Source organism: Falco cherrug, chromosome 5, assembly GCF_023634085.1.
Source record: "Falco cherrug isolate bFalChe1 chromosome 5, bFalChe1.pri, whole genome shotgun sequence".
NCBI lineage: Eukaryota > Metazoa > Chordata > Aves > Falconiformes > Falconidae > Falco > Falco cherrug.
The window spans coordinates 37,583,185-37,608,578 of record NC_073701.1 but is presented as its reverse complement, the minus strand read 5'-3'; the positions used below and the strand labels follow the sequence as shown (position 1 = coordinate 37,608,578).

The 25,394-nt window shown below is 40.8% G+C and overlaps 1 protein-coding gene across 8 annotated transcripts in view; it reads left to right on the top strand.

Annotated features, from left to right (window-relative positions):
* Positions 1-222: 222 nt before the first annotated feature.
* Positions 223-25,394, top strand: part of ATF7IP (activating transcription factor 7 interacting protein) — a 114,025-nt gene continuing 88,853 nt past the window's right edge. For 2 of the 8 annotated variants that reach the window (XM_055712550.1, XM_055712546.1), the window contains exon 1: positions 223-384. The gene's annotated coding sequence lies outside the window, so the exon portion shown is untranslated. Of the gene's footprint in view, positions 385-577; positions 723-11,612; positions 11,761-19,476; positions 19,887-25,394 lie in introns of those variants that run through there. The other 6 variants (XM_014281656.3, XM_005441292.4, XM_055712549.1 and 3 more) reach the window with 5 other exon arrangements.

Below are 25,394 nucleotides of genomic sequence, written 5' to 3'. Positions count from 1 at the left end.
AGCGGCAGCGTGACCCTCAGCCCCGGCGCGTTATAGCAAATAACCGTCCGCCACCGCCAGACAAGGGGCGGAGCTACCTGCTAATTTAAATAACTCGGTGGTTCATTTGCATGCTGCCAAGATGGACGGCCCTGGGATTGGCCGGCTGCGAGGCAGCCCCCACTGCCGGCCCCTGTGCCCACGGAGGGGGCGGGGTCACCCGAGAGAGGGGAGGGGACATTGGGCTTATTTGCATAACGGCCCCGCGCGTGCGACGGTGGGAGGCGGCGTTGGTGCCTGGAGCGAGTTCCGATTTTGAATCTACGGCGGCAGCACCTGGAAGGCGGGAGCTGCGGCGGGCGCCGAACGCAGAGGCAAGAGCTGCTGCGGGACGCGGGAGCACAGGTACCGCTCGCCCCCCGGGGCCGCGCGCGGCCGGGCAAAGCAGCACTCGGTGCGGAACGCTGCCCCGCGCGGAGGTGGCGGCCGCGGCGTGCGCATGCTCCGGGGCCGCAGCTTTGCACACGCGCCGCTGCGCGCACCCACGCTCGGTCGGAAGCGCAGCGCAGTTGGGGCGCGCTGCATGGGAGCACGTGACCCGGCTCCAGTGCAGGCGGCGGCGCGCATGCGCAGTGCTGTTTTCGCGCAGAGGTGGCAGCAGGTGGGGAGCGGGGAGCTGGGAGGCGCCTTCCTTCGCCCCCCACGTGTGGAGGGATCCCCGCGGCAGCTGCTGCAGGTCACAGGTAGGTCTGGCGTGGGGCAGGGCACTGCTGGTGCACTCTGCTGAGTCCTGCAGGCGCAGAGAGCAGAGCATCAGCAAGTTGTCTGTGTTCCGTATGACGCATCGGCGAGGTGGAGGTGCCACCTGCACCGCGCTGGGCAGGTGTTTGGGTGGGACAGTGGTGCGGCTGGCTGGCACCTCGGAAGCATTTCCTTCCTCTCTGCCTGGACTGGGGATGGTGTGGTGGATGACAGCGGTGGTGCCGCGTGCCACCAGTGGATCTCCTCACACCTGCAGCAGGTGTGGATGTTGAGTGTTGCAGTGGATGGGGTGTAGAAGCAACGAGGGAAAAAACGGGTTTTTTGTTACTGTGCTCAGTGGTGCGCTAATGAACTTCAGATTACAGTTTCTGAAGCGTATGGGCATGCACATTTACTAGAAAGGAGGGTGTTTGAGGGGGGAAGACCTAGCTGTGCCTTATTTATGTGATGTCATCAGTAATCAAGGCCGGAGTGGCTTCTCCAGGTTGTCGTGGAGGCCCACATCAAACAAAATGGCAAAAGTTAATAGGTTAAGTAGTGTGGTAGTGTAAAGAAGGTACGCTTGAACTTCTGATTTTCTTTGAACTTAAGCATTATGAAATATAGTGTTCATGATTAAGTGCCTCACATTTTAATTCATGTGACTTTAAGGCCTGTTAGAGGTGTGGCACTGTCCTCAAGAGGTTTTTTCTTTTAACACATATATATGCTTCTTAGTAGATCTCCTAATCTTTGATAGATACCCAGTGGAAATGCCTACATTAGATTATATTGTTGCATAATAGTAATATTGAAATAAATCTACATGTTGTAATTTGACCGTTAACACAGACTTGTTGAATGGAAAAATCAGATGGAATTGTTGATGGAAAAATATTATCTTAAAATAAAGGAGTGAACAGCTCAACTGTTCTAGGCAGCAGTCAATAACCTTACAAATGCAGCCATCATGCAGTCACAGAAAAATAACACTTGAACATCTAGAGAGCTTATTTAACATGCTAATTTGTGGAAGTAAGAGTATGTTAATAAATACATTTGGTCAATACCCCAGATTGTACAAGAAGATACAATATAATGAATAAATTTATTGGGATTCACATCTGCAAGATAAAGATAATCTGCAGGCATGATGTTTGGCTCTCTTTTGCAAGTTAAAATGTACTTGGGGCCAGTATTTGTTATACCAGTTTGATCTAGTTAGAATTATTACAGTTATTAATATCTACTTCATGTTTTTTAAAATAAAAATGTGAAGAATGCGCTTACCTTCTGTAAGCTCTGCAGAAACAGCAAATATCAATGTGAGAAATATGTTTTTCTCATTAGGTACTGGTTTGTGCAGTCCTGTGGAAAGGTATGAAGGAGAGTATTACCTTGAATATGCAAGAATTCTTTGGAGGGGAAAAAAACTAACACAAAACTTACTGCTATTAGATATGTGAATTTGGGTAGGTAATTTCTGTTTCCAGGTCCCTGAAATGAGACTAATGTTACTGTCAGACCTATTATAAAATTAATTCACTAATGACTGCATGAGGGCTTCTGCAATTCATGAATCATGGCAAATACTCCCAGTATTTATTCCTCGAGTTTGGCAGTTATCTTATTTTGCATGCTCCAGAGGTATCAAATCAAGTTCCTATGTCTATATAATCCAGAAAAGAAATGTACTAATAATTTTGAAAAGCAACACATTTTTTTGATAAACGCCAAATAATTAAAATACAGAAAATCTTGTGTTGTCACTAACTGTTGTAAGTGCTCATTGTGTGTTCTTTTTCAAAGACTCTTAAGAGGTCTTTGTGTTCTCATAGTTATTTTCTCAGTTTAGGAGACTTAATATGTTGCTTCGAATACAAGGCGCTTTATCAGCTGTAACCTTGCTACCAAGTGTAGCAGTGTTGAATCGATGGTTCCTGTGATACTGCGGAACAATATTGTAGTTTGCTGTACGAATAATTAATTTAACAAGACTATCTTGAATGTTGTGTAGGCTTGAAACTGATCATAACAGTTGTTTCAAAGAAGTTGATTCAAAGAAGGATATAATAATTACATAAATCACTTGAAACAGTCATTTTGATGCTCTTATTGAGGGACTTCTTAAATCTGATTTTCTATCCATTACAAAGTCTGTTTTCAAGAAGATGCTAATCCCAGTAGATAGGCATACATGCCATACTCTGCCAGGTTTGCTGATACGTCCTGCTTTAGCTTGTATTGCTATGCCGATTTCAGGTATTTGGGATATCAACATTAACTGTAGTATGTTAGTTTTCCTGTAAAGGCTCTTTTAGTGATGCTTCTGTTCGGGACATAGAGACAGGAAATATGCTATAATATAGACATATGCTTTTCTCCCATCACAGGAATTGATCTTGCTAGCCAAGAGGCTGAACAACCAATGAACAAAAATCGTTTAATTTTAAATACTACTGATTTTACATAATCTGTTGCAAACAGAAACATTTTACACATTAAAAATTTAAGAAATCTTATTTTAGTAACTGATTCCTAATTAGTAAATAAATACTCATTTTTATTGTGTTTGATTGTGGTTTTTGGAAGAAGGCATTTTTTATGTTACAAACGGACAATATTTCCACGGTGAATAGCAGTTGACTAAACCAGATACTGATTTTCTTTCCAAAATGAAAAAAACCCACCCAAGTTTTTCCCCATCTAGATTTTTTTTAATAGTATAATCGCTAATTAGGCTTATCTGGGCTTATTGTCAGAAATTGTATTTATGCCCAAAATCTCAAGATTATTCATAAAATGGAGATATTAAGGCCAACAGACCCTTCACCAGTATGTTGCTCTTCCTTAGTTTGCAGGTTGAATGCATTTTTTTTCCATTTCCTCTCCACTTGATGTTTTTCTGTGTTGTGGGCTAGTTATATGTTTGTTATGAGTTTATTTTGGAAATTACTGCAGTGACACAGATGTACATCACAGTTTTCGTAAGAGTTATTAGATGAGGAAAATGAGTTGCAAGTTATAAAACTTACTATGGTATGTGAATGTTGTGAGGGTTTTGTTTGGTGGGTTTTTTCCTCCCCAGTGTATTTTAATGTAATATTTCTCTTAAATGCAGTGAGATCTAAGATTGTTAATATTTTTCAGTTAAATCTGCAACTGGGCTCTTTACTTCTTTTCAGTACATGTCATTACTTTGAGATTTACCTACACAAAACGATTGGGAACTCATAAGTTGACCAACACAAATGATGGTTTCATGATGTATATTCATCATTCTGGTATTTCAGATATACTTACTGCACTGTGCTCTACTGAATGAAAAAAATGCTCTCCTGTTTCCACCATACTGTAAGAAACTGTTCATCAAGCAGCAGTGACTTATCCAAACACGGAGATAAGATTCTTGTGGAGGAACAAAAAACTAGATTTTTTTTTTTTCCTGACAGCTCATTAAGAAGCAGAGAGAAAGTTAGGTTGTTATCTGAAGTGATCTCTGTAATCAGCTGTTTTTGTCAAGTTGGATAGTTGTAGAGTGTCTTAATATCCGAATAAAGTTTAGATGTGAAATGGGTAATGCTATTTAAAATTTCTATAGCTCAGTCTTGTTTTGGATATTAAAGCCTGATGTCTGATTGCAAAGAAGGTAATTGTAAAGTATTCTAGCTTTGAGATTTTTAGTCAGGAGGATCTGGAGCATAGGTTTTGTCAACCTTTGAGTTCTGGTTATCATTTTAAAAGCAAAATTTTGCATGATGTGCGACTTTAATTTTCATTTCCCTGAAGAGATTTTTTTGCGTCATTTGTGGTGTGTTTAGGTATCTTACCTTTTTTGTTTGGGGATTTTTGTTACTTTAATTTTCCAATAGGGGAAATAGGGGTCAGAAAATCCTTGAGTTCCTGTGTAGAATGTTTAAGTCTCTGGAAGCATCTGATCATTAAAGTTCATTGTCAGTAAACAAAGCATAATACCTTTAATCTTCTGATAACTCATCATATGGTGCTGCCTCTTGGATACAAGCCATCTCCTCAGGCAGTGCTCCAAAATCTCTGCCTTTTGGCAGTCCATGATTTTTTCCAAAATTCCTGGGCAGTTGAGTTTCCCCAGTCGAGCTTGTTGCATGATGAACGCTACTCAGTTACTCTGTATAGCGGTGGTTGCTAGAGGGGATGTGTAGAGAGGATGTTTCCTTTGAACATCCAGTGTAGCACAGGCAACTGTGGTGCCAAAAGGAGATGTGCTCCTGTAACAATAAATTCTGAAGCGTCTCAAAGCCCCTCCTATGCTGGTGGTATCTCTTTTTTCACTTGAGATGTAGTGGGCATCTGTTCTTTGATACCCCCAGCTCCAAAACCCTAGTAGTCAATCTTGAGTTTCTTCTGATGTTTTCTGCCAGAGGCTCCAGGTGAGGCCATGTTCCCCAGCTGCAGTGTAGAGTACATTTTGCACAGCTGGCCCTGTCCTGACAGGCCCAAGAGTTACTGTACGAGTAATTTCCTGTTTGATATGCTCGAAGGCTTGTTGTTGCTCAGGGCCCCACTCAAAATCATTCTTCTTTTGGGTTACTCAATGGAGAGGGCTCAAAGCTGACCCTAAGATGGAATATGCATTCTGCAGAACCCCACAAGGCCTAGGAAAGCTTGTGTTTCCTTCTTGTTAGCTGGTAGAGACACAACTGCTATCTTGTCCACATCCATAGGCAGGTGATGGTGTCCATTCTGCCATTTCATTCTCAAGAACTGAATCTCCTGTGCAGGTCCCTTGACTTTGCTTTTCTCTATGGTGAAATCAGCTTTCAGAAGAACGTAAATTACTTTTTTTCTCAAATACTACTTTTGTCTTGTTGCCACACACAATGACACCATCAGTGTATTGTAGATGTTCAGGGTCATCACCCTTTTCCAGTGCAGTTTGGATTAGTCCATGAAAAATGGTAGGGCTGTGCTTCTACTCCTGGGGCTGTTGATTGCAGGTGTGAATCATCCCTCCATGTGAAAAAAGACTGTGGCTTGCGCTCTGCTGCCAAAGGAATTGAGAAAAATGCATTGGCAGTGTCAATTGTAGCATACTACTTGTCTGCCTTTGACTCCAGTTCATATTGGAGCTCTTAACATGTCTGGTACAGAAGCACTCAGTGGTGGCATTCCTTCATTCAGGCCACAATAGTCTACTGTTAACCTCCACCCTTCATCAGACATCATCAGACTGTTGCACTGGCTGTATGGGACTATTAAAAAAGGTGAGTGAGTCTTGCTGATCACTTCTTGGCTCTCCAGTTGATGAATAAACTCTTGGATGGGAGCCAGGGGGTCTTGGTTTGTGCGATATTGCTGCTGGTGCACTAATCCGGTTGCAGTTGGCACCTCTTTTCTTCAACTTGGAGCAGCTCCACAGTGAAGGGCTCTTCTGAGAGGTCAGGCAGGATAGACAGCTGTTTGATTTTTCTCGGTATTCACAGTGTCTACACCAAAGCCCATCAGTACCCCTTTGGATCCCTGAAGTACCCTCTTCTGAGGTAGCTGGTGCCAAGGATACAAGGGTCCTCTGGGCTTTTCACAATGGAGTGCTTTTCCGACTTGTCCCGTTAAGTTCACTTCAGCCTCCAATACAGCCAATTCTTGGCATCCTGCTGTAACTCCAGAAATCTGGATGGGTTCTGTGCCCCTGTACCCCGATGGCACCAGCATACACTGCACCAGTGTCTACCAAAGACTTACATTTCTGTGGGTCTGAAGTGCCAGGCCATCAAATCCACACAGTGCAGTATACCCAGTCATCCCATCCCTCCTCCTGGCTGAAGGCAGGGACCCTCTATTCCTGTTCCTGGTCAGAGCATTCATTGTTTGACCCTTGCAGTGCCAGACCAGAAGTCCCCTCACCAGGAGCAAGGGAGGTGATTTCAGTTCTTCTGTGTCTGGTAGAGGGTTGATTGCCACCTTGTGTCTCTACAAGCACTGTGCTGACATCTTTCTTGACCCTTTCTTAACGCTGTCTTCCCTCTCAGTCTGCATACACAGGCTTCCAGCTTAAAGGTGGGTTCTCCATCCCACTTAGTCATGTCCTCCCCCGTTTACGCAGGAAGAACCACAGTGCACCATGCAGCATGTGCTAGGGGCCCCCTTTCTCTCTGACTGGAGCAGGAGAGGACTGATTTCCTGGGGCACCCCTGACAGCCAAGGTGCTGGCCTGCAGGTATAAGGAGGTACAAAGACTTTCTTCAAAGTTTTGGAGCCAAGATGACGCTTTCTCCACAATTGATATATCTGTATCCAGGCAATACATTGCTGCCAAGACGTTAGAATATGATGGGGCACTTCGAATTGGATCACCTTCCTCCACATGGCTCATGTGCACAGGACATCCTATGGATCTTTGGAGACCTCATCAAAGTCTAGATCACTGCAGATAACTTCCAGTATCACTATTTCTCTCAGGTACTGGACGCCTTCATCTGCGGTAGTCTGTGTTCCTGGGAAGTTCACATGATCTTCCTTGAATGGATACCATGCCCTCATACGTGAGAGGAGCTGTCTCCAGAGACTGCATATTGCTGCATCTTTTCCAATTTTTCTCTCAGTTCCCCAGTTTCTAGCAAGGAATCTTGGCTGTTGGGCTTCATTGCCTTCTAGTTGCTGACTGTTGGCCCCATCATTGGGGCAGCCAGACAGCAATCCACTCACCTGGATGGTGGCTGTAATATTTCCACACATCTTGAAGTTCTGAGGAGGTCAGGGACTGGGTATTTTCTGCTTCCTGTCTAAATTCTGTCACTCCTTCCTCCTATTTGTTGAAGGACCGGCCTCTTGATCAAACCTTTCCTCCTCTTCCTCCTCCCTTATTAATCGATGATACGGACCCATTGTTTTTCTTGTCCACTGTTTCTTTTTCACTCCTGGGCAATTACTCTAGTTGTTTGTGTCTCTATCTCAACCATGGTGACCTCGGATCCAGTTTGGGTCCCTGTCTCAGGCACAGTCCTCTGAGAGTACTGAACTGTGGCTTGATAGGCACAGGCCAGGCCCATTACAGTACTAAAAGCTGTTGGTTTTCACTGGGGTAGACAAGGCACCCTTCTGTCAGGTGGCACGTCTGTCAGTGTGCCAGGGTTGCTTGCCTGTTCAGGTATGTGAAATCCCAGGTTATGGGAGGTGATAACTGTCCTAGGAATCTGGCCAAATACTTCCACACATCCTAGACCCTGGGACCAGCTGCCTCAGGGCAGATTTCAATATTGCCTCACCTAAAAGTTGCCTTCTCTTACACCAGGATGAGACCAAATTCCCCAAAACCCATAATATGCCAACAGTATTAATTAATAGTATTAAACAGGTCATGTAAGGGTTAGCAAGGACCTTGGGAGCCTACATAACAAAACCATCCACGTCAATCCTGGGCAGGGAGAGGAAAGTGTATTCCCTCATCCTCCCCACAAAATAGCTCCCCCACCACAGCAAGGCCATCGATGCCAGGGCAAAGCACATAGCCATTATTTCTATTAACATGTTCCCAAGCTTAGCAAAATAGAGATAAGCAGTTCAACCAACAAACTCCATGACCCACCCAGCAGCTTGCCACTTAATAACTACTATAGCTATAGCACACTTAATATAAAACTGCTGTTGTCTCGTGCCCCTTGTTGGGCACCAGAAAGGACTGTGGTGAGTTGACCTTGGCTGAACTCCAGGTGCCCATCAAGCCTCTCATTCCCTCCTCCCCTCAGCAGAATGGGGTGGCTGGGGGGCACGGTGAGTAAGATTAAAAAACTTCATGGGTCAAGATAAAGGCAGTTTAATGAAGCAATACCAAAGGTCACGTGTGTGGAAGCAAAGGAAAAGAAAAGATGTTATTCTCTACTTCTCATTAGCAGGCAATGTTCAGCCACTTCCTGGGAAGCAGGGCTTCAGTATGCATAGCGGTTGCTCCAGAAGATGTCATAAATAATAAATATCCCCACTTTCTCCTCCTTTCTTTTGGCTTCCATGTCTAAACAGACATCATATGGTATGGAGTATCCCTTTGGTCAGTTTGGGTCAGCTCTGCTGGCTATGTCCCTTCCCAAGGTCTTGCCCACCCCCAGCCTGCTGGTGATGGGGGGAATGTTGGAGGGACAGCCTTGATACTCTGCAAGTGCTGCTCAGCAGTAGCCAAAATGCTGATGTGTTATCACCCCCTTTCTAGCTACCAGTACAAAGCACAGCACTATGAGGGCTGCTGTGGGGCTCAGACAGACCCAATACATTGATGTTCATGAGAAGGTTGGAAAATGGAAGCTCTGTCTTAAATTTTAACTTATGACTAGAAAATTTAATTTGCTGAGGTGATACTGCATTGTGTTGGCATGTCATCAAAAGAGGGCAGAGATAAGCTTGTTAGGAGTTTTTATTATGTGTTTAAGAGAAAGCTAAACATAACAGGTTAGGTTTAAATTCTGTTCTGAATCTTCTTAAAATGCCTGGTTTTCTAACTTACTTTTTATTTTAGCCAGCCTATATAGCTGCCACCTTAAGCAACAATAAGAAATTGTAGTCCCATGTAAATATAGGAATTCCACATTAGTGGAGGTTAATTAATATTTTCTTGACCAGAGCCTTCTCAGATAAGTTATTTCACTCCTAATATTGTGTTTAATTAAATGTCATTAATTAGTTTGGTATTTTTTAACATATTAACACACCTGTGTATGTTAACTGAAGTACTCTGAAGCGAACTCAAGTAAAGGCATATGGTTTCTTACCATTCAGCTAGACTTTTTGCAGCTAGGTGTCTGTAACATGTCAGTACCTCTGCATGTTCATGAAGCTTTCTGACAAGATAAGAGGACTGACTGCTGCAACTGGAGTGTGACATGGATTCTGTTTTCTCTGGCTCAGTGAAAGTGTTCTCTGATTTATTTATTTTTTTTGCCAAGTAGTTATGCCTATTCAAACCTATTTAAGTCATTGAATTTCCATGTATCAAGTTCCAAGATGGAATTTTAGAGAACGTGGTGGTGTAGAAGCGCAGATCTTGGGTTCTGGATTAGAACCTCCCTAGGTTTTTGTTGAACTTCTAAGACTGGACATCAGAATTAACCTTCTGATATAGGAACCTTGTAGGTGTACTAAACATAGAATTCTATTCAAAACATTGCTACTGTGGAAATGAAAATATATGTATGTTTGCATACAAATGAAATACTAAGTTTGGATTTTGAAATGTTAAAAGTTACTGTCAATCCCTGTAAACTGAAGGTGTTCTATGTATTAAGTTCAGAGTAAGCAACATGGGATTGTAACTGGCTAATAGAAAACATTTCTTTTGAACTTGTTGGAAACTTGATTTCTGATTTAATAGTAGTTCTTGGTGAAGAAAAGCTTTAGTGTAGTGGGTAGTTTTAAATTAATTTTAATGAAGTTGTTCTCCAGGCTTCACAAATTTGAACTTGTCTTTTGGACGTTTGAACTTTAAGCATACTTTAATTTAGTCCTCTAAATCTGTGCAGTATTATCAAAGATTATAATAATCAGTGTAGCCGTTTACATGTATGTGTCATGTGCTTCTTCTTGCATTGCAGATCGTCCTAATACAAGGACGAAAGGAAAAGCCAGATGGTGCATTTCAACATTTTTAAAGTTTGAAATACTGTGGTGCTGATAAGTCTATCAGAGAACTACTGCTGGCATGATTAATCAGTCCTGAAATAACCAACTACAGCTGGCAACACACATGCACAGTTATATAAGTTTATAGATCTTTTCATAAAAGAGGTAGATTGGAGGGCATATTTTCCCACTTTTTTGGGGGGGGCTTACCATGTTGGGTTGATTGTGGGTCATAGGCTGTATTGTGGTAGAAGGTTAGAAATAATTGAACACTAATTCTGTTCAGGATCACCCCATGTGCTCTTGCAGTTACTTTGTTTTAAAATAGCCATGTTTGTTTTTTGTAGAAGAGGTGTACATGGTGAAGTGAGGCAGGTATTGAAGAGTTCCCTCTAGAATTGATCCACTGTTGCCTAGAGAAGAGCACATGATTTGCATTACTGAACAGATATTAGAGAGGAACCTGTATCATATTTAGTCTGATTCCATTAAAATTGTGTATTTGTTTGATAACCCCCCCTACCCACCCCACAGATTCCCAAACCACTTATTTAGGAACATACTACTCAGTATAGTTACAACAAGATTCCAGCAAAATTCCGGATGGGATTCTAGATATGTCTCTTCTTCAAAAAAAATAACATGACATACCATATCATTTATAAAGAATGCTATACTTGATTTCTGTGGGTGCTGAAGTTCTGGAGTGTTCTTGAGGTTTTTTTGCTAGCTTCCTTATTTCTAAAGTGAACTTCCTTCCCCCACCCCCCCTAAGTAAAACTGTTTTATTGGGCAACTAATATTACACAGTATTTCAAAATAGGTGGTGCTGTGAAAAGGTATAGATCAGTTTCTTAAGGGTTGGGTTTGTTGGGGTTTTTTTGGGTGGTGCTGGTGATTATTTTTTTAAGACTGAAATGAGGCTGCTTTTAAAAAGTATTCCCTAATGTTTGTTAGTTCTATGCATGATTTGGCTCTGTATCTGTGGCTGTTAATATGTGACATAAATTCTGAACTGCCTGGAGTCACGAGGGATTTGAAGTATGGGTTACAAATCCTGCATCACAGACCTAGCAGGGCTGCCTCTCTGTGGTTTCTGGTTTATTTTAGTTTTCTCTTTACCAGTGGTGCTCCAAGCAGCTGCAGTGTTGCAGCTGTGCATTAACAGTTTCCTGCCTGTCAAAGAAACCATGCCTTTGCCGCCCCTCTGCCTGTGCAGTTTGTTGCAGTGTGGAAGAGAAGGAGGTGCTCTGCTGTGTAAATATTTTATCCACTGCTCAGTTGTCACTGAGGCTGGTCTTCAGTGCACAATGCAGCCATCTTAATCAGATTTTCAGTGCAGCTGAGACAGTGCAGTTTCAAAATGGCTGACAAAGTGCTCTTCATTGCAGCAGATTAGCTTGACTGTATGCAAATGAACAGAGCTGTTGGCATCATATGCTGCAGACCTTAGAGGTAAGCACCAGCTCTGCTTTGCTAAGACACAATTTCAAACTTTGTTTAGGCAAAACTAACCACTTCTAAGCTGTATAAAATACCTTAAAACTATTCTTCTTTTGTCAACCGGAGGGTGGGTTTGGTGGGGTTTTTGTTTTGGTTTGGTGGTTTTGGGTTTGTAGGGGTTTTTTTGTTTGTTTTCCCTCTCATTGAATTAATTCGTACACCTTTATCCTTTCTCACTTACAGGGTAGGTTGGGTGGGACCAGAGAGGTCAAAGGTCATACACATGTCTTGCAAATCAGTTATTGAATTTTGGCTTACTTCCTTACCAGGCCTTAAGAGCTCTCACTTTATGTTGCCCTTTTTCAAAAAGCTCACCTCAAACATAAAATAAATTTTTTTGTAAACTTTGTTACATTTTTGCAACCAGGTGGTTAGATTTACATTTGATCATCATATTTTCAACATGCAACATTTTCCAATGATAGGTAAGAACTACAAAACCTGTGTTAATACATTGGAATAGCAATGATTATGTAAATTAACTATTGTGCAGGTGGCAGTTATTTGCAGAATTTATAGTAGTGCTACCCTTGAGTAGCAAAAGTACTACAAATGATAGAGTGGAAGTTTCAAGGTAAATTATTCTTTCATTTCTTTTGTATAACTTAACTGAAATCTGCATTTCAAAGTGCTGGTGGTTTCATATGGCCTAGTGCAGGGGTCCTCAAACTACGGCCTGCGGGCCAGATACAGCCCCCCAGGGTCCTCAATCTGGCCCCCGGTATTTACAGACACCACTTCCCCCCCCCCCCCGCCGGGGGTTGGGGGGGGAACCAAGCAGCCGCAGATGACTGCCTGCCACTGCATCCGCGCGCCGGCCCCCTGGTTAAAAGGTTTGAGGATCCCTGGCCTAGTGTTTCCTGTGCATGTTACTGGTTGGTGGCCTAGCTACCTGTCATGCTCAGCACTCACTAGAAGGTAGTTCATAAGTGTCAGTGGCTAAGGGTGAAGTACTGCTCAACTTCTTTCCACTGGGGAGAAGGAGAACAGAAAAGCAGCAGGAGAAAAAAGATATTTTTCTTCACAATTGACTCATTTTCTTGTTTTTTGTCTGTCTCAAAAAGACCTAGTTAAGGTCTTTGTGGGATCTTAAGCTGGATATGAGTTAATTTGAGGGTAATTAGAGAGTTACTTGAAGTTCTTCAGAAAACTATCAGGAGCAGAAAAGAGTTGGATAACTCACAGGATGTAGCTCATAGTATTTTCCTGTGTGAAGCTGAACTTGGTGCTAAGGATGTGTAAAAGGCAGTACTAAACGCCTAAAAGTTTTTAGTCCTTCCTCAATGTTTTTGCACGCGAATTTGATGCTCTTAGCATACTCTCTAACAAAGCACTTGATGGTTAATTTAGTTTTTAAATGTTCCTGTAACTTACCTGCTATAGTTAATGATGGTACGCTGTTTATAAAGAAACAAAGTATTCTGGATAGATAGTGCACATCAGGTTCTTAGGAGACCCGGTTTCTTCATGTTTACCATGTGCATTTGATATGAAGAAACAACAACAACAAAAAGTAAAATACAGAATTTAAACTCCAGGTGGACTGCTGACTTCAGCCACTTGTAAATTTGTAAGTGATTGGTTATAGGATTTTCCTGCTTTAGAATAAAAAATCAGTGGCAGGAATAATGTGAATGTGTGGTCGCAGGTAATGATGAAATGCAGGTACGTAGGTAGTTTTATTACTTGCTTTATTGCTAGTAGAATTTTGTTTAGTGGATTTGATTTAAGGCAGATTTTAGTTCATAGTGGCTTTTCTTGATTGGGTAAGATTAGTTACAGATCCTGAGAACATTTGGGCGCTTTGAAATGTTGGAAAACTCTTGACAACAAATTCTACTTAAATGCATTTGTCTTGATGTGAAGTTTTGCCATATGTTCAACTCATCTAATGAATGCAGATTAATAATGTAGTGAGATTTCATTCTTCCCATCCTCCAAACAATATTTCTGGTTTTCTGCAAGATATTCTGAGTCAAGTCATCTTGACCCCAGTCTTATAAATGATTACTGAGGTTTGTGTTTGTGTGGGTTTTAGTAAGTTATTGTTGTTCATTAATTCCAGATGTTAATAACTCGTTGTTCAAAGCAAATAGAAACATTTTTTTATAATGAGATCCCTGAGCTACTTTGTAATCATTGAAGGGGATGAAATTTTATGTCTAAAACCTATTTACCATACACATCCAATGGTGGTTTTGTTGTTGGCTTTTTCTTGGTTTTGTGTTTTTTAGTTGGTTTTTCAAAATGGTGCATATGAAAATGTTTTTATAACATTTTCATATTGTCAAGTGCTATTGGTTCTGTTGGTTTGGTGGGGTTTTTTAACCCCTTTAATGGGAACATAAAAAGGAAAAGTAGTGTAGCTTTTGACATTCACATGTCATGTGAGGAGTACACACACATGTAAGGAGTGGTTCTTCGCATGTATTACGTTTGAGTAAAACATTGCATGTTCACACCACATCTTTCACACAGTCCTTTTTGGGCCTTTTTTGTTGCCCATGACTTTTCCCTGTGAGCTGAGGAAGCTTACTCCCATTTTACAGAAGAGGCTTGGAGACATTTTCCAGGGTTCAGAGGAAAGCTCTTGTCTTGCTGCCTTCCCTTCCCTTCCCTTTCCTTTGGTTTTGGTTTACTTGGCTCTTTAACAGGCAGTTCTCAAAACAGCATCGTTCTTGGAAGCGGTGTACAGAATGAGTGGCTGAGCAGGGAGCTGCAGTGTTTTGTTCTGTGAGGTGGGTGGGTGGTGTGGTTTGGGTTTTTTTATTTGACTGGTTTTGGTTTGGTTTTGTTTTTTTTTCTTTCCTGAAGTGGGTGTTGGAATGCATGAAGTATGGTAGGTTTTGAAACCTGTGTTGCATATGGAATGTGTTCTTGTTTCCAAAAGTCCAAGTAACTCTAATGTTTGCTGTACCAGTAGTACTGATAGCTGACAGTATGATCTCTTCTCTGTTCCCTCCCACGGTGTTAATAGTGTGTTCTTTAGCAGTCAAAAAGAAAACTAAAAGCACCGATTTACCTGCATGGAAACAAGGCACTTCAGGGGATAAAAAACCCCCACCAACCTACCAATTTTTTATTAAATACATAAATTAGATGTTAATGACTTAAGTTAGAAATAGTTGTGTATAATGAATTAACGACTTCAACTGAATTGATAATTATACATTTTTAATGTGAGATGCATTGTCAGACTCTGCTCGCTGTTCTTGTATCTGCATTTTCTCCACTTCTGACATGTGCTGCATTCTAGAACAGTTAGCCTTTGTACTACTGATAGGTAAATTTGAAGGATAGGTTTTCACAAGTAAATTGCTAATAGGGTAGCAGTCTCAAATACGTGTGACTTTCAAAGAGAAATAGCCAACAATAATTTACTCTGAAGGAGTGTATAGAGGCACATTTTTTTCAATTCATTTTTTGCATTTGGTGTATTTGATTATAAGAAAACAATTCTACTTTATTTTCATTTGTGCTCCAACTATTTGGATAGTTGTCATTACTAAATCATACTTGCTTGGATCCATTCTAACGTGGCTTGATTATTTTTTATGTTCCTCTTAAAACAGAATTGTCTCAATTCATACAGCTGCATCTTCTATTTTGGTAGATATTTTGGGAGCAAACAATTTCAGGCAGGATTCAAAACAAACTGGAATGGACTGCTGAATTAACGCAATACTGCTTAATGCATGCAAATCACTTTCAAACAGCTGACTTGTTTAGTTCCCTACGTACTAGAAATAAATGGTTACCAAGCACTTAGAACTGTTTGGAATCTTAAATACTTAATCACATTATGACTACTGTTAAACAGTTAAATTGGACCTTTATTTTTAGCTTTAACATTTACTGTGTTTTACTGAAGAATGTACTGTCTTCAAAGAAATTATGAGTAAGGCAAGCATTTAATTTTTGTTTGCTGCAGTGTCTCGATTTGCAGGTTAAGATCTGTCAGCTTCGCAGTGTTTGTTTAGTAAGTGACAATTCTTCATGTAAATTTAAGTGAGCAAAACATGTTTTTTCTGAAGTTGATAAGGAGACAAACAGTATTTCCCTTCTAAAAGAAAGGGAGTGCAACATTAAACTGTTACTGGCTGGAAGCTACCTGTTTTAGACACTTTTTCACCCCTTTAAAGCAGATATAACTAGTGTCAGCCATCAGCTCCCCCCTTTCCCCCCCCCTTCCCTGCCTTCCCTGCCCCTTCTGTTGATACATGCTTCTGCTGTAAAATATCTTGAAATAAACCACACTGGCTAAGGTAACGGGTTGATAGACAGTTCTCTATTTCAGAAATGAACATAATTTTCTGTGCCTTTCAAAAACCAGTGTGAGAAAAACTTGGGAACTACCAAACTTCTGGCTGACTTCCATGAATAAAATTTGTTCCGTTTCATGCTTTGGGGAAGAGAAGTCAGAGGGGAAGGGGGTATTTTGAACTCTGTGTGTGTTGCCTACAGAAGGCCCAGGGCCTTTTATTTTCTTTTGCTCTGGGTGTTTTCTTTAGATCAAGCTACTAGTGACAGATTTTATCTTGTTTGTTTGCTTGGTTGGTTTTGGGGGGTGGGTTTTTTTGTTTTTTGGGTTTTTTTACTTTTTTTACAAACTTCGTCAATTAAATGCCTTCATATTTGAAGTTGTGTCTGAATTAGGCAACTTATTCTGTGGCAGATTTTTCTTACCTTTCTATTCTGAGATGAATCAACTGGCATTTAAGATTTGAGGGTGTTTTCTTTGATACATACCAATGAAACCATACAGCTAATAGTAAGGCTGGTTGCATTTGAAATAATTACTAGTTTTTGACTGTAACATTTGCTTTTTAAGGTTGGCTCTGATGAGAGACTAGAAAATTCTGTGTGTTGGAAGAAGAGTCCTGTTAACTGGCTTTGAGAAAGCAGTTATAAAAGCTCTCAGGTGTTTCCACTGACTGCATGCCAAATGTGGGAAAGGCAGGCAGACATTCTGGCTTTTTCTGTAGTGGCAATCACTAGAGAATATAATGGAGTATGCCATTGTTTATCCTCCCAGGTTATGCTCCTGCATTTAAAAAAAAACAACCACACCTAAACCCCAAAAAAGACATGCACACACACACACACACACAGCCCCCCCCTTCCCCCCCCAAAAAAACCCCCCACAATAAAAACCACAAACAAAACTAAACCAACAACCCCAAACCCAAACAAAACTGGAAACAAAGATCCCCAAATATCCCATCTTGGAAGCAGCTTAAGAGGTGCCTGTGCTAGCTGTCAGGGTGGGTTGGTCAGCTCGTACATGGCAGGAGGATGCTGCCCTTGGTGGGGGCTTAGCAAGTCCTCCACTGGCTTGGCCCACCTTGCACTACCCGGCAGCCCTGTGCCCTGTACAGCTGAGTTGGCGCGTTCCTAACTACTCAGCCAGCTGTGCCTCCTTTCCGTAAAAACATTTTGTATTTGAAAACGAGCTTTATCATAGCTAGTGGTGTAAGAGGCAGGGAAAGCACAAAGAGGAAGGTACAGCCGAGGGAGTGTGGGTGACTGCGGGAATGTTCTGGAAGCGAGGTGGTGCCTCCCCCAGACGGTAGGTTGAGAGCTCCCCCTCGGGGCTGCCGGCAAGCTCCGGCTTGGAGTTCCCTGAGCGGACTGGAGCCAAGAATAGAAAATTCTCCCAAGTACAGTCTTTTATTTTGCAGTTTCTGTTTTACTGTGGTGAGAATCGTGCTGTTATTCTGGTATTTGTGCACAAGGCTGTAGAGCTGGGGCAGGGGGTGGCCATATGTGGGGATCACAAAGGTTTTTTTTGTTATTTTTTTTTTTTTTTAAGCAGCATTGGTGCCCTTTATTTTTAAGCTCAGGGGCTATTCATCTGATGATTCATTCTGCAAATGACAACAGCATCAATAAAAGATATGTTCTGCAGAGTGCTTAAATGTGCTAACATACACAAATCTGTCTGAAAGTAAGATAAATCAAAAGATACTGTGACATAAAAGAAGAACAGTACCAGATCACTTGTATAGTTAATGACTGTCATTTTAATGTGGCAGTCATTCAGGAAAAATAATTAATTTTCCCTTACACATCACTTTAGGCTTTTGGATACAACAGCTGAGGAGGAACTGTAACCACCAGTGAAAAGTAATTTGCATTACTAAATACTTTCAGACACAAAATTGCTATCTTTTTGACATTACAGATGAGCAAATTGTGTTACGCTCAAATAACCTAGAACCAGCCATACAGCAAATTAGGTTCACAATGGAAAAGGGGGCATACAACATAATTTGACTATATATAGCCTTGACACTGTTGGCGTTCTAAAGAGGAACAATGCAGGGAACCGGAAGAGACCGGTGGTGAAAAGCAGGCAGGCTCCTCTGGTCCTGAGGGGCTCTGCCTTTGCAGTGCTGGAATCGACAAGCATCGGTGTCTACATCACTTTCCTTTTCCACTAAATGGTGCCAGGCTGCAACTACAGCAGTGTTGCTAGGTGTGTAGCTAGCCAAACATTACTGAGGATTTAACTTGATTTTATTTAGGGTTTCACAAATTGGTTTTTATACTTGCTGTACTAAATAGTATGTTTATTTGCTTTGGGTGGTCTCATGCTCTAAGAGTTTCTTACAAGGCAGCAACTGAGGGGAAAAAGGTTTACATCCTTTACATACACACACTTAATGGTAAGCAAAGCCTGGCTTATTTTTTTCCTCAAAAGGTAAAGTGACTTTTAGAATAAGCATTTGTAAAATGTAATTAATTAATGTAATTGGCCTTTTAACTGGAAGTACAAAAGTAAGAATTGGGAATTAACTATTTGAAATCAGAGTGAGGCTGAAATCCAAGCTTCTGCTTCTAATTTTCACTGTATCTGTTAGGTACTTGGAAAGTTAAAGTCCATAGCTCTGGATGGGGGATTTTTTTCTCCATCTGCCTAATGAAGAAAAATTAAATGTGAAGTGGAAACAGCATATTAAATGGCCAGACATGTTACCTGTCAGCACTAGGTTAAATATGGATCTGCCTTACTTGGAGCTGATACTTACTTACTTGTTATTGGTAGACTGTGAAATATTGGAAATGCCAGTTTAAGAAGAGCGGGTTGCTGAGCATTGAGCATACTCATGTTTTTGGTGTTAATTGCTACTATGTAGGGCTCACCAGAATCACTGTGAACACTGCAGTGTGAAGCATCCTACTAGGACAGGCTTCAGGGTGAAATTTCTTTTGTAGAGACTGTTGTCAGTTTTCATTTATATAAATAGTAAGAGCAGCACTTGACTTCTGACAGGGATCTGGATTATTAGTAAGCAAATAACTAGACGATATATTCTAGAACCCATAGTAGTCTGGTGGGGGCAGGGGGGAAGCTTTGCTCAGCAATATCCTGATGTAATGTAGTCTTGAAATGAGGCCCCCTTTATGTAGATTTTTACTGGACCAGCTAGCTGTAACTGCAGTCTGGCTCCCCGTCGGCAGCAACTAACATGTGTCATGGACTTCTGTGTACAGATTGCAGGAGCACTCTGGTTTCTGTACTGAAAAAACGGCACTGATGCATGTGAAAAGATGTACAGGGAACCTAGGTGTAATTAGATTGCTAGTACGTGAAAATACTGAGGACATTTCAGCTTCTTTTTTTTTTTGTGTGTGTGTGCTGTTCTGTAATAAATTTATGCTTGTTGGTACTACCGTGTGGTATGTGGGAGGTACTTCACTGCACATAGTTGCTGCAGTGCTAATAGTTGGCAGCACAGAAGGCAGCACAAAGAGTCCGACTGAAGGCACTTGCAGTTGCAAGGTTCCCTTGGAGGCTGTGGCATGCTCAGTGAGCTGCAGGGGCACTCCTGACACTTCAGCCACTTGTGTGGAGAAGTGGGAGTTCCAGCAGGCTTTAACAAGTAGAGGTACAACAGCATAGCTCAGACTGGCTAAAAAATAGTACTCATTCTGCTATGTAAACAAAACAAGTTCTTAGTATCAAGATGGCCGACCTGGAAGTCTACTTGTAGCGCGTGATATGCAAATGAGCTACGTGTCAGTGGCTTACTCAGAGGAGGAAGCTCATTTTGCACATGCCACCTTCTCACCAGGTAAGAGAAGTAACTAATTTTCTGCATTAATGTTTTAGAGGCCTTTGAAGTTATTTTTCCACTTAGGTGCCCATCCCCCACTTTGGCATAATGCCAGGAATTAAATTTAAATATGAGGCGTTATCTGGGAAGCCTGGAAGTCATCTGTTCTTGCTGTGATTATTTTTGTGTTGCTGTTGTTACAGGGCACATGAACTAGCAGTTACTGTGAAATGTTTATTTAACTAAAAATGAAGACTTTAAAAAAATACTATAAATTTGAGTATGTAGGTTTTGCTGCTGATGTTACGGGTTTTGTTTGGTTCAAACCTCTACTGTTTTGCCACTGTTATTTTTGTCTCTATAGTGACACCATTTGATGCACATGGAGGCTTAGCAATACTTTAGCTTATTCCTGAAAAGGGTGCGGAGCTAAGAAGGTAGAATACATGCCAGTAGCAGGGGTTTTGGCTTCATGGTCTTATGAAGAAGCTTCGTTACCCTGGTTGTGGTTTGAATTTTCTTCTTTTTGAGGTGGTAAAGTTGTTAAAACTATTGGACACTGAACTGTTGTCCATGTATCTTTTAGTATAAACACACATTCTCAGGTGTATTTATATGACCTTTTAAAAAGTGTATTTGTAAATAGGGTAACAGATCAGAATGTGATATTTATCTGATCTCCTCCTGAGAAGAAAGTAAGTTTGCCTTAGAGCACCAAATATTAACAAAATGACAGTGTTGTTAATTACCTAATATACTGTATTGTATTGTGGTTACGCATGCAGTGCGTGAAATGACAGCATGGGTTAGATGTGCTAGTTCTGTGCAAATGTATTTGCGTTGTTTCTATTTTACAAGTCAAAAAAGTTGTGAAAGGGTGGGAGACTAGAAAGGATTCATGGTGAAAGAAAATGACTGGATCTGGGAGGTCTCTGAGCTAGAAAAAAGATTAATTGGAGATGCATGAACAGGCCAAGGAAAACAAGGTCACTTAAAGGTAGACAGCAGCTCAAGATAGGGATGTGCAACTGGCAGTAGACAGGCCTGGTTCAGTTAAAGGAATAATGAGATTAATTGAAGAGAATAAAACTAAAAAGGTAGAAGGGCAAAGCAGGCAGGTAGATTATAGTCCCTAGCACTGCCATTTTAAACTCAAATAAGTATTGGAGCCATTCTGAAATAGACTATGAATTAAGGCCAATAGAGAAGATGTAAATATGCTAGGAAGGAGAACTCTTAACTGGTTGATACTGAGGAGGGGCAATTTTGGTGGTAATAGAGAAAGGTATACTTCTGCATTGACATGGCACAGTAGAATGCTGCATGCCAACAACTTAGACCAAATGAGCCTTTTTTGGGGGTATGTACTTACTTTGAAACCTTTGATAACTCCTTTTTTTTAGTGATAACTTAAGATTTGACATGTGTGGCAATTTTGCTTGTCATTTAGAAGTCTGGTTATATGCATGTCCAGACTAAAACCAGTACAAAAATGATATGCGTGTGAGAAAGTATGTAAATAGGTATATGGTAGATTTCCACAAATTGCATTAGAAATCACAGTTAACAACTATAAAGGTTGTCCGTAAAAGACAAATTTTGTTAAAATCAGTCTGTTTTCATTGTAATGTGAAGGAAGCAATTCAGGGCCCCTCCTTTTCTGTAAAGTGTAAGTGCGAGGATGGTAGAGGAGACATGGCGTTGAGTGGGGCATGACAAATGTAGAAAACTGATTAAAGGAAACAAGTGTTCCTGAGACAAAACCTTGACTAGTAAAGCAAAGGATAACAAAAGTGAGACAGAATTCTTTCTCAGTTTTTAACAAACAGTAATGTATGTGGCAATGATAACATAATTCATAGTGAAAGAGAAAGTATAAGATTACAGTAAATGTTTTGGGGTTTTTTTAGATAGAATTGAGATTACATTATAATATCTCACAGGTGACGTAAGTCCTTAAAAACTAGAAGTTACAAAGACAATAAAGATTCAATGATAGACGTTTCTTAACAAAGGCTATAAGTAGGTCCTTGTGATCTGTACCCAGGAGTTCTGAAAGAATTGAGTGAGAATCTGTTTCTTTTCTGACATGTCCCTCCCAGTAACTTTAAAATACAATGAAAATTCCAGAAGACCTTGAAGACTTCTTATTTAAAAAGATCAGTCAGGATGATCTAAACAACTATTTAGCTTCACCTCAGTTCTGGGGAAAAATAATGGAGGGACATCTGAAGGATTCAGGAAATGCAGAAGAATAGTATTAGAATTAACGCTGAGGTGGTTTTATGGAAATAAAACTATTTTTGAAAAAATCCTAATGTAATCAGTTTTAGAACAAGCTTCCTTAATGTAAATACCTGCAATATATAGTGCAATCATGACTTGATACAGTCTTTTTCTTAAATACCACACAATTCCCCACCACCCCAAACCCTGTATCAGTTAAACATTAGATTGATTTAAAAGCTTCTTAAACCTTTGGAAGGGGAGAGGGGTAGGAAACATGTTCCAAGTAAAGTTTCTTTGACTGGTATTGTAAAGCAGTTACTTTTACAGAGGTCAGAAAGATCGACTCTTCCAGAATCATCTGGATCGTGTGCTCAGTGGGACCCACTGAGTTACTATTGCACAGCAAAATCTGAAGTTGTACATTTAGAAACCATCTGTTATATGACGTATCTGTTTAACAGAAAACCGTACCCTGAAATTAAGTAGGGATCATAGAGACAAGAAAGTGAGCTAAAGTCCCAAATAGAAAGTTTATGCAGAGGGGCTAAAATTCTGTTGAATACAGAGGAAGACTAAGGAAGTCGTACACTTTATTAATCTGCCTTGAATATTTATACTGATGATGCGAATTCTTCATTAATAAAGGTTACAGTCCTGTTGTCCATAGGAGTGTTTTTTTACAATGTTGAAAAATTAGGAAGGCTACTGGCAAAAGGCACAAAAATCTCTCTGGCTCAAGAACACAAAACTGTAAAATACTGTAAAAGTTAAACTGTTAATTTATGTTGGAAGGGACCTCTGAAGGTCATCTAGTCTAACATCTTCTTCAGAGGAGAGTAACTTCAAAATTAGACCATGTTGCTCCAGGGTTTGTCAAAGTGAGGTTTGAAAATTGGCGAGGATGAAGATTCCACAGCTATTCTGGACAAGCTGTTTCAGTGTTTGACCATCCTTGTGGTGAGGAATTGTTCTCTGTATCTGTCTGGAATTTCTCATGATGCAAGCTGCATCATATTTTATCTTGTCAGTGTGCTGTGCATCTCTGAAAACAGTCTGGCTTTGTCTTTTCTATGAATGCCAATTAGGTTGTTGAAGAGAGCAATTACTTCTCAGCTATCTATTATTCATGCTGTGCAGATTCAGCTTGTTAGTCTCACCTTCTCTGTCATGTTCTCCAGCCCTCAACCATCTTGGTGGTCCTCCACCTGCTTATCAATATCTCTTTTGCATTCAGGGTCCCAAAACTGCATTCAGGTCCTGTACTTCAGATGTAGCTTCACAGGTGCCAAGCAGAGTGGAATAATAATTTCCTTTGATGTGCAGGCTATGTTTTTGTTTACGCAGCCCAGTCTTGAGTTTTAAAAGAAAGAATTAGTATAAAGCAATAATTCCATTGAGTATGTTCCTTCAGAAGGCAAAAATGACTAATAAAATAAGCTATACAATCCAGGGTGGTGGGGTGGCATAAGTAATGGGAAGCTGGAGGCAGACCAACTAACTAATATTTACAAATGGTTTGTTTGGTTGGTTTTTTTTAATTATGCTGTGAAGTAAGGGAAGCAGTGAATTTTGCTTCTTTGTGTTTTGTCTCTTTTGAGAAAGACATCGAGTCTTGATTTGAAGACAGACTTAAAAGAATGGTCAATCTGTGGCACTTAGATGGCATATGGATTTGGAACAGCAGCTAGGTTATGTGGAATAATGCTGGCATGAAGTTTTCTACCTAATCCGAATTTCTGGTTATTTGATACAGATACCTAGTAGGGACTGTTTTTTGACTCAGAGCTGGTTACATGTTTAGTCAAACCATACCTAGCCTTACACTGATGTGATGAGACCCCACAAAAGCTGTTTACATCTTCTGCCTAAGAATAATTTCTGGGCCATCTCATCTTGTGGCTCTTAGCAAGATAAGGTGTTTAGATGATGAGGTCAAGAAAGTTAGCCAGCAGAAAGTTAGTCAGGTGCCTTTCTGGTTCCAACAAATGGATGGCTAAGGGCGTTTAATGGTCTGAGACTAGAAATGGTTCCTTTTATTGTCATGCTTTACAGTGTCTTCCTTAATTCTAGCAGTTCAGAATTTTTCACCAGATCTGTTGCAATGATTCTGGATACTTTTGTTGTTTCCCCCCACCAGCTTCATTCTGAAGGAACAATGGGCAAGGCTTAACTCCATGCAGCAAAACTGTTGAATGAAAACCCTTATGGTCCAGAAAAATAAAATACCTAATAATAATCAGTCATCCTAGTGGTGCATAGTCCGTGACTTTTATCATCCTTTAATTTACAATTGTATTTCTCTTTTGTTGTGGATCTTTTTCTCAATTTGTGGTCAGACCTACTCTAAAATTTCACCTTCTGTGATGCTTTCCTTTTGCACTTAGATCTGCTTTGTTTCGTGTTGTGGTGGTGGTGGTTTTTTTTTAATCAAAGAGAACAATATTTAAAGCTGTGGATGGTGCAACTTTTATACTGCCTTGTTCTAGAACTTCAATGACATGATTAGTCACAAGTGTTAGCTATCAGTTGTAGTACAGGCCTGCACTCTGTGTGTGTTGGGGTGGGAGGGGAAGAACTCTAGTAGATCTGAACTCTACTTAGGAAAGATCAGTTCATCTATGCTGCAAACAATATCTTACCTTTACTGAAAATAGTATACTCATGAAGTTTTCCAGCTTTGGTTGAAATACAGCATCAGCAATTTCCAGTGCCTGTAGTTGGTTTCACTATGGGGCCAGGAAGGGGAAATTACGACGCTCTGTCACACATGGATTTGCCAGCACAAAGTGTGATGGAAAGAGAATTCTGAACATGCTGTAGACCAGGATTTTGTGCTGGCTCTCCTGATGGCATCTATTACATGTTTGACAGCAGCGGGGTGAATGAAACTAATGTCTCGTGAGCTAGTTCTCAAAGTGAGAAAGCTGTAGAATTGCATCTGCTTTCTTTTATTGGCTAGGCTAGGATAATTTGAGTATCAATGCATGCCAGCACAAGACCTGCGTCTGTGTTCCAGGAAGCACTGCTGATGGTAGAAGGCAACTTTTGTAAATAGGTTGTATTCTCCAGGCTAGGAAATGATCACTCAACTCAATAAGGGAGGAGAGGCATTGGAAAACCAAGTCCATGACTGTTCATTTGGCACAGAAAATCCAGCAATCATACCAACTGTCACAGTTAAAATGTTAAAACATTAGTGCCCCTTAAAGTAGATGATGCAGGTTATCAGTTGGTTTGGACATGCTGTTCGTTATTTCTAACTTAGAATGGGAAGTGAGCTTCCTCTAGCGGGAAGGC